The 10,499-nt window shown below is 28.0% G+C and overlaps 1 long non-coding RNA gene across 2 annotated transcripts; it reads right to left on the bottom strand.

The window, feature by feature from the left end:
* Positions 1-7,208: 7,208 nt before the first annotated feature.
* On the bottom strand, positions 7,209-9,992 carry LOC149511812 (uncharacterized). Of its 2 annotated transcripts, XR_016333405.1 has the most exons (4): positions 9,766-9,992; positions 9,249-9,576; positions 9,053-9,145; positions 7,209-7,503 (listed from the first exon to the last, which is right to left on the bottom strand). It is a non-coding gene; the product is annotated as an uncharacterized LOC149511812 (long non-coding RNA). The 2 variants fall into 2 exon arrangements; XR_016333404.1 differs by having other exon boundaries at positions 9,249-9,984.
* Positions 9,993-10,499: the final 507 nt, after the last annotated feature.

Here is a 10,499-nt window from a genome sequence, read left to right as displayed (position 1 = left end):
CTTCCCATTACATCAATGGCCTAAATATTCTCATTTCACTTTTTATATAATTATATATATAAAAAATTATATTTAATGTATTGTATACATTGATCATGTATAGTATCATAATGAATCAAATATAAATCTTATAAAAAAAGCCATAAAATTTAATTTTAACCCTTTAGAAACCATTACTAGCGATAACCCATTTTGCAAAGGAACATTAAACCACCCTTTCCATTTCTTGAGCTTTCCTTTTCTCTTTTCTTTTGCTGCATGGAGTTTGAAACAAGCTTTAGAGAGGATTTCCCTTTCCTATAAAGCCAGGAGACTCCCAGGACGGACCGAAAACACTATAAAGAATCATTGGAATGCGACCAAGCGAAGGCAATACTCAAGGCGCAAAGGCAAAGACTCCAACACCAAAGGCTCTCTTTTACAAAACTACATCAAGTCAGTCAGCTCAAAGACCTCAACCCGACAAGACAAAGGGAAAAGGGTGTTGGAAATTACCAATCATGAACTGCAAACAAACCCACACCTATTTCAACTTGAAACCTCAGATTTCATCCCAACAGTTTGGCAAGTTGTAGCTTATAATGATCAAGTAGCTGATCATCAGCTAATGAATTTATCTTTCGACCCAAATGTTTTTTCTGAAGAAGTTCCCTGTGGCTCTGTTGTTGAAGAGAGCAATGCCATGGGTTTCGAGATTCCCCAGGAAGTGGATTCCAAGAAAAAAGAGCTGGATTTGCTGGAGATGATCTCCCATGGAAATCTCTAATTATCAGCTTCATAAAAATATTGCAAGAACTTCTAATTATAGTTTTGATCAAAGTATTATATCGAGAAAATGAAGGTGTAATTAAGTAAAGACAAAGCATATATGTCATTTTCTCGTTACCATAGGGTCAAATACTTTGCTTGTTTAAGTTAATTTGTGTGTTTTAAGGTTTGCACATTGTCATTGTGGCTTAATTAGGTCATATAAACAATGGTGGATCCAAAATTTTTTTCAGAAATGTCCAGTTATAATATATATAAAAATTATTGATAGATTTTTTGTCAAAAATTTTCCCATCTTTAGTGGTGTCCAGAGAAAATTTTGGGATGTAAAGTAAAAAATTTTCCTTTAAATTTTAGTATTTTTCAATCATGAACATCCATCCAATCAAAGGTGGATCTGTCACTGCACATAAATCTTTCCCTTCCCAGAGCATTAATATTTAATTTAATTAAATTTAATGGTAATGGTATATTTCCATGAGAGACAATCTTTGTTAAGTAATTAACTTTAATAGTTGCATTTAGCAATAAAAACTTTTATACTATGTTACAAATAGTGTTGTTACTAAAAGCATTTGTAATAATTTTTATTCATACTTTTGTTACAAAAAATAATTTACAACACTTATTAATGCAGCGTAAGATTTTTATGTTGCAAAACAATGTTATAGAAATTATTGAAAGGCGTTGCAAAAAGCATTATCAACCGTTTCGTATATATTTTGCTGCAAAATGTAACTTGAACTAGCATATTACAACATAACATTATTTATGTTAAACAATATATTTTGCAACAACATCTATACAAATTATCTTAAAAATTTTGTTGCTTAAAATGGAATTTTTGTAATGATAATAAGTTTTTGAATAGAAAGGGTCGACCATATACGCAATTTAAAAATAAATAAAAAGGCCTTCATCAAAGTTTTATTTTTAAAAGGTTCAATGAATTCCAAACTTAATTAACTTAGGCTCGCTTTAGAAGCAACTCAAGTACCAATGAAGTGCAGTTGATGAGAAGATGTGCTCACTGAAGTTTTTTTCCTAAATGATTAGATTTGACAATCTAAAATATGACATAAATATAATATGAAAATAAAATACGAAGATAATACAGTTTAAAATTGTAACAATAATTATATATGTGTTTAACAAAATAAAAAAAATTATATTTTATATTTTTATGTCGATATGAATTATGATATATAATTTTAATATAAAACACAATATTAATACATAAATTTTAATATTTTATACGAAACAAATATATGAATTGTCAAATTTACAAATGATCTAATGGTGCGTTTGTTAAAATAGCAGTCGGCTATTTTTGGTCTAGTTGATGCCACCCAAAGATTATTTTTTTCAAAATTTTATCCTTTAAATTATATTGTAATACCAAAAAAAACCTTATGACTTATTCTCTTTTATTTTGATTTTTTTTAAACTTGAAATATTTTTTGATAATTTAATATCATAAATAAATTTTATTACTTATTAGTAAATTTTATTATTTATTAGCAACTTTTATATAATAAATAAAATTTATAAATATTAAATAATTTAAAATTTTAATTATATGTATTTTTTAATTTAATATTCTTAATAATCCATTTATTTTCTTATTACAATACATTTCATCTTCACCACTATTTTTATTTTCACCGTAATCAATTCCATCACTTGTCCAAATAAACTCTTAATTGGGCCTACCTAAAGCATGAGTCATGGAGATTTCTAATAGCTACCGTAATATGTAATAATCAATCTCGTCTGGTGGCATGCAAATGCTCGATGCTTCTTCTTGTTGTCGTGGGTTACTTATGTCCTGATTCAAAGAGACATGGAGAGAAAATCAAGTGAAATTCCAAAATGTCAAACAAAGGCAAAGCAGTGATTCTAGATTTCTTTTTCCCAATTTGTGCTAAAATTTCTAAAAAGTTAGATTCTTGCAAATAAATTCAACAAAATTGTCTAAAGAGTTGTACAAAAATAAGGCATTAGTACCAAATTTAGTCAATACAGTTCTAGAAGGGTGATTTTTGCTATCCTATTAATTTATTTCCCTGATATAAAAAATGGGGTTTTAAATTACAAAATTTTACTCACAAATAACATATATAATAGTTCATAAAATTTCTCATATTTTTGGAAAATAATAAGGAATTTGCATATCTTTAAAAATGAAAATTCTAAGCTTTGTATTTAGGGATGTCAATGAGTAGGATAGAACATTTTTTATCCTCAAATTTTCATATTATACTCATCTCCGTACTCATATTCAACAAATAGTTTAAATTTATTTATATCCGCATTCCTATCGATATTTAATAGGTATGGATAATCCATACTCATAACTTTTAATAAAATATTAAAAACTAAATTTTTTTTTTAGCTTTTTTTTTATTTTGTATTTTTAGGTAAATTTTTATAAATATATATTAATATATATTTTTTCAATAAAAATTATTAATTTTAATTAATCTAAAATAAAATTTTATATTATTTAATAAAAAATCTATATACTAAATATATATATATATATATATATATATATGTAAGGTGTTGGTATGCAATGGATGCTATATTTTTCATCCCCACACTTCTAATATGATATCCATCTCCATCCTTATTTGGATAAAAAATTAGATTTTTTATTGGATATGAGTAAGATTGATATCTTTATTTGTATTCCAATCAAAAGAATGGAGCATATACAATGATATAATATATTGAATTTTTAATTTCATTAATTACAATTTATATTTTGATAATTTTAAATATATGTTTGTCAAGTTACATATTATAATTTTTTAAGACTTAACAATGTTTTTGTAATTAAATTGAATGTTAATATTTGTTATGTTCACATGTAAATTCATTGGGGATATATTGATTTTAATTATGTGATCCCCAAGTTTTCTTCTTTCCATGAAATTCCCCTTTCGTAGTATCTTCGCTTGGTCTCTTGGACGTATCAAGTTCAAGCAAGCAATAATAAAAACTTAGAATTTGTAAGGTTTTTTTCTGCTTTAATGAAACTTTCCTTTGTTTATGTCCTTACATTTTCTCTTAATTGTAGGCTATGACTAAATGAGGGCACACAGACATGGAAAGAGTGAGAGGAGCGCACAAAAAATTGTGGCGACTTGACCAACCTTGGGCTTGATAATTGATAGTGCTTGCTTGGGAAGTACTTAATATAAGTTTTTTTTTTTTTTTTAAATGAAGTTTGAGAATTTTTTTTTAATAAAAATTTTAATAAAAAATTTAAATTGATAAATTGATAAAATTTAATGAGAAGATTAATAATACATACAAAAATATTATAGAAAATATCATTTGTAATTATATTTTATTGGTATTTATTTAAAGATAAAAATTTTATCAAAATTTTTATTAAAAATGTTTATATAAAAAATATTAAATTTTATGTAAATTTTTAAAAATTTACATACTTAATTTCTATAATACAAACTTTTAATTTATCGATTTTAATTTTTATTTAATCAATTTTAATAAAATATTTCATGAATTTTACTTAAACAAATTTTATGTAAGTCTTTCCTGCATAACTTGACTCATCATTCTTAATTTTACACTGACACCCTGACCGGGCAACATGCCGGGGATGCCACCAACTTAGAGATGGCGTTTTGATCGATCTTTCTGGTCGTTAGTTCTTTCATTCCTTAGTGTTAACACTCCGTTAATTTCATAGATAAAAATTCACACATGAAAGATTGTAAAAAAGAAGAAACTTAATTAATTATAGGTGTTAAGATTTGAATATCAAATCTGTTATATATTATTTTTTAAAAATAATTACATGAATCAATTAAATTAAGTTTCGAATTAAAAAAATAATGTTACCCTTAAAAATAATTATACGAATCAATTTATTTAAGTTCTAAGTTATAAAATATAGTTTTTTTTTCTTTTGCATTATGTAAAATTTTATTAGTTTGTGAACCATGCTTTACTAATTCTTCTTTCAATCTCTCAAGATTCAACCAACTATAATATTAACGTAAATTTTAAACTTATTGATGCCTTATAAATGAAATGGACTTCAAAGCATTGCTTTAAATATTTACATGCACCGATGAATTCAGAATTTTTGTAAAAGATATCCATTTATAATATATATAATTATCAACAAATTTATTAATTTTATTAAAAAACAAAACTTTACAAATGTCCGTTTAAACCTGGCGTTTGAATCCGCGGCTATCTAGAAATGGAGGGCTTCGCCACCAATTTTTCTTCCAGCTAACGTAACTCTCTGCCTTTAAATACATACATAGGAGAAACTAAGCAAAAGGGTATTGTAAAAGCTTACACGCAAATAGTTCAACTTTCACGGATTCAGAGGTGAAAGCCTCGTTCGTATCAAAAGCCAAACAAAAACAAACAGAGATCAAGAGGAGGGTCGTATTCTCAAAGCGGCTAACTCGCAGTGATACCATGAAAAGGTTAGCTATCCCACCAAGAGTCTTGCATTTCTCCCACGTTTTTGTGGAGGTCATGCCCTGGAATTGCTGGTTCGGGATGACAACGGTCACTGCTGGACTTTTGTTTGCTCCATTCGCAAGGCAGGAGCTTATCAGAAACCTGTTTTTCAACAGTGTTGGCGAGAATTTGTTGTCGCTAAATGTCTTAATGTTGGTGATAAGGTGACATTTTATGAAGAAGAAGCACCTGAAGATGGAGTCAAGATATTTGGCTCCATTTTACCTTGTTCTCGCTATTGTATTGAGATTGAGAAAACAACGACGCCCCCTACGCCTAGAGCTGCTCTTGATCATTTAGGATATGCTACACCGATCAACGATGGGTAAAGTTGATGATTAATAATATTGGTTGATGTATCAATCCAAGCTCCTATCATGAGGCTCTAAATGTATTTTCCCACTGTAAAAATCACTGCATATATTTGTCTATTTGTGAGGAAATAAGTAATTTAACAGTGATAAATTTATAGTGGCTACTATTTTTAGTCATTCTATAATAATTATAGTATTTATTATTATAATTATTACCAGTTCCTTGTATGTTTAACCTTGGCTGCTGAGAGAAGGGTTTTTTTCAAAGACACCCTGGAACTGATACCTTCAAGAGGTTGATGATTTCATTGAAGAGTATGGATTATTTTCCTCGTTTTTGTCGAAGTCATGCTCTTGAATTTTGGGTTGTTGATGAGACTAGGTACTGGTGGCCCTTTGTCTGCTCCATTTCTGAAGAAAGGCCATCCGAAACCAGGACTGAGCAAGTGCTGGCTAGCTTATGTTCGAGCCAAAGGCCTTACAACAGGAAACAAGGTCACCTCCTATCATAAGACATCTGGAGATGGAATCAGGGTGTTCGGTTCTATTTTCCTCCGTTCATGCTACAGTATTGGTTTTGAGAGAGCATAATTCAGGGCACCTGATAGGCTAGAGCTGTTGATGTGCCGTTCAAATGCCAAAACCTGTAATTTTTTCCCTAATTATTCGTGGGCCGTGATATTCTTTTACTACAACAAATTTAGTTATTAGTGACGCATCGAATAATGTCATTAAATATTTGTTTTTCGTCACTCTATATATTTTGTGACAAAAAATTAAACGTCATGGTGTTTGTCACATTTGCACTATTGCTAAAAATATAATATGATGAAAATAAAATATCACTTATTGTGAATTTACCGTGACGATAAAATAAAACGTCATCCTTTGTTTTTGTGACATTAGTTTTCATCAGCTATTTACGGGAAAAAAAGTCATTGAAAGCTATATTCATCACAAAAAAAAGAGTAAAACCTAATATACTAGTGACGAAAGCTAAATCGTCACAATATTAGTAACAAAATTATCATCACTAATTATTGTAAGATAATGTCTACTATGATAATAAAATCAAATGTCACATTATGCATTAATTTTTGTGACGTTAGTTTTCATCAATTATTTATAAACAAAAATGTTATTAAAAGCTATAATCGTCATAAAATAAATGATAAAATATGATATATTTATGACGAAAGATAAATCATTACAATATTTGTGATATAATTATCATCACTAATGATTATAAAATATTATCAAATGTGACAATAAAATTAGATGTCACCTTATACTTTTTTAATGACATTAGTTTTCGTTAGTTTTTTATAAAGAAAAACATCATTGAAGGCTATAACCATCACAAAATAAATGATAAAATCTAATATATTAGTAACAAAAGATAAATCATCACAATATTGGTGACACAATTATTGTCACAAATTATTGTAAGATAACATCAAATGTCACAATAAAATTAAACATCACCTTATGCTTTTTTTGTGACATTAGATTTCATTAGCTATATATATAAAAAATGTCATTAAATGATTTAATCATCACTAAATAAATGATAAAATCTTATATATTAGTGACAAAAGATAAATCGTCACAATATTAGTGACACAATTAGCATCATTAAATCCTATATGTAAAATAAAATCATCACAGTCATTTTGGCAGAATAATCTAATGTAGTGTTCTTACAAATCCACCAAAAATTTGAATTAGTTTTTAAATGTAGTGCATTCTCTAAAGTCTACCCTAAAATCATATAGAAATAATATTGGTTAAAAACCAAAGAGTATCAAAACTATGAAATAGGTAGTCATCAAATTCTTGTCTTCAAGCTCTCAATTGAAATCTTGTGTTGCAGGTAATTGTATTGATAGTGAATTTGGGTCACTTGAAGCTGCAATAATAAATAATTAATAGCAAATATCAAAACAAACCATAATATACATAATAAGATCAAAACAAATATAAAAAATAAATTAATCCATTTTATGCATATCAAATTTTTAAATGAGGTCTCACCTTATATTAAAGAATAGGCCTTGTCAAGAAATTGACAAGTAAACTTTGTAAAGACTCAATAAATAAATAAAAATCAATTGATTTTTAAAAATTGAGTAACAAAAAAAGTACAAATTCTCACTTTTGAATTAGGTATCAAACAAAGCCTAGATATATAAACGCTTGCAACATCATAGCCACAATAGAATCAATGTACCAGAAGGCACCACTAGCTGTATCACTTATACTAATGCTTGTATTTGAAATATTGCTAGTTGAAGAACAACTTACTTGAATGCTTAACATGTTTACAAACCTTTAATATTTAATGGTTAGCATAGCTAGAAAGAATTCATTAAAAATGTACAATAAATTTAGCTTTTTCTTTTTGTCTTTTTGGATGAGAAAAATGGAAAAAGAAATTACAAACCAAGATGCAAAATTGGGCTTAAGGTTTTCTAGTTTTTGAAACTTTGATGACTAATCTAGGTAATCAAGCTATGCATTAACACAGGCTTGGATAAACTAGGCCTCAATTTGTATAAACACAATTAATATGGAAACTTATCTTGGTTTTTTTATTGGTTTGATCAGAATCATTCCAGCCCTTGAAATTTCATAAGGTTTAGATGCCAAGTAGCCTATATTGAATAGCAATGATCAAAGCATCAATCCTAAAAGCAAAATATTTCACCTGACTACAAATATTAAATCATTCAAGTTTGATTTCTATTCGTCATACTTTTTTTTGCTACATTGATCTTTATTAATACAGTTTCATATCTACTTCCAAAAGTAGAAAAACATTCTTATATAATAAATTCCTTGACATAATTTATTACAAGGCTACTGAGTTGATGGCAATGATTAGGATTAAGTCGAACAGGTGTGTTACAAATAGAGGCTTATAAAGTGATATGACACTACTTGGAAGTGATGGTTTATGTTGATTCATAGCTTGAATTATAGAAGATTTTGCTATGATGAAGGATGAAAGTGCAAAAAAGGGACCAAAAACAAAGGGATAGTTTGGGATTAGTTGCTAGAAGGGCAGAAGATATTCGTTCATACTCTGATCCTCATTTTCTTTTCCTAATTACTTCAAGATGGGGAAATTTATTGGGAGAAAGTTTTCTTTTATATAGAAATGAAGAAATTTAGTCCAAATTCCAGTTTGGGGTATATTTGCCATCTATTATATCCAATTCATTTTAATTATTTTGTCAAGCCTGATACAAAATCAAAGTAGAGAAAACACACATTCTTCATTAGGGAGAAGATAATTAATGAAATGGCAGTAGTAACTAATGTTGCATATTGTCTAAATAGTAAGAGCAGAAACATTTTAATTACAAAACTGATTGAAAATACATACAAAAAAGAAATACATAAAATAAACAAAGCTTACTAAAAAAAAAAAATAACACTAAGGTTTTGTTTGGTACCTGCATACCCCAACCGATAACGTTAATCTGCTTAATCCTTTTGAAAGCATTAGGCAGCAACTTCAACAAATTCTTTCCTTCTTTCACAATGTACTAAAAACCAAAATTTAACACACATAACCAAATTAATAGGCCCTCGAAATGATCAGAAATGAAAAACCCAAACTAAAATAAAAAAATAAAAAACCAAACCCACCTCGTCGTGACCAGCAAGAGAGACTTTCTCCTTCTTAAAGACGGAGATCCCAAAATCAAGAGAAGTTTGAAACTTAGCGGTGGGAATGGAAACCATGCAAGAGGTTAGAGTTGAGCCATAGCCATTAGCAGTAGTCAGTCTAGTTGCTTTGAGAAACCTCAAGATCTAGGAGCGGAGACTAAGAAGCCTAGATTAGAAGGATTGGTTAAGGTTTTGAAGGTTTTTTAGGAAGAATTAAGGGAGGGAGTGGAGATACAAACCCAGAATTAAAAAATCTATACAAACGATCCAAACCCGACATGAAATCCACCCACATACATTACATTACCTAAGAGAAACAAACAGTAAAAAATTGAGAAAAAAAATAAAAGGAATTGAAAATATGAAATTGTATTTTTTTTTCCTTTTAAGCTAAATTATAAATTGTATTCATCAAATTAAATCATTCCATTAAAGAACAAGAAGAAAAAAAAATTTTAAATCAAGGTTTTAATGAACTTTCCCTCTGGATCCGTACATGGAGTCGTTGGTGTTTGAGATCTTCGATTGTTTGATGAAATTATAGAAATCTGATGGAGGATGGAAGGAGGGAGAGCCCCTTGAAAGCTGCTTCACAAAAAAAAAAAAAAAAAAGGAACCTTAGCAATAGGCAGAGGCAAGAAGAAATTTGAAATAAACACCAAAAAGAGCCCTTTCGCCCTCTTTTGACGCTATTGCTCTTTGTATAGCCATATCCTTCGATTCAAAATCGAAGTCTACATTTCATGTACTTGGACTCATTATGGGCCTAAGCTCAATCCCAAGATAACACTTCGTTTCGCACTTTTGTTTTTAAATGGATAACTCTTTAATATTTTTTTTTCTAAAGGTAAAAAATGTTTCTTAACTCTTACCAAAAAAATGTTCCTTAACTATAATTAAAATATTATTTAAATTTTTAATATTTTATTATAAATAATCAAATTTTTAATTTTTTTATTCAATTGAATTCTAAATTCAATGAAATTTAATTATGTAACAAAATTAAATCAATCAATTTTTGAATTACAATAAATTGAATCTTTAATGATTTTAGAGAGAAAATAAAATAAAATAAAATAAAAATTTGTTTTATTTAATTTTCACGTATATTAATTGTTTCATAGTGATAAATTTTAATCTATTCATTTATATGAAATGAAATTTTACTTAATTGGTAAAATGGTTAACAATGTTAATTTTTTCATCTTAATAATGACTTAGTTAGACAAA

The sequence above is a fragment of the Durio zibethinus genome, chromosome 24 (assembly GCF_047325235.1).
Source record: "Durio zibethinus cultivar Kanyao isolate XHJ-2024 chromosome 24, ASM4732523v1, whole genome shotgun sequence".
NCBI classification, from domain to species: Eukaryota; Viridiplantae; Streptophyta; class Magnoliopsida; order Malvales; family Malvaceae; genus Durio; species Durio zibethinus.
This window is presented reverse-complemented; position numbering and strand designations above follow the sequence as displayed.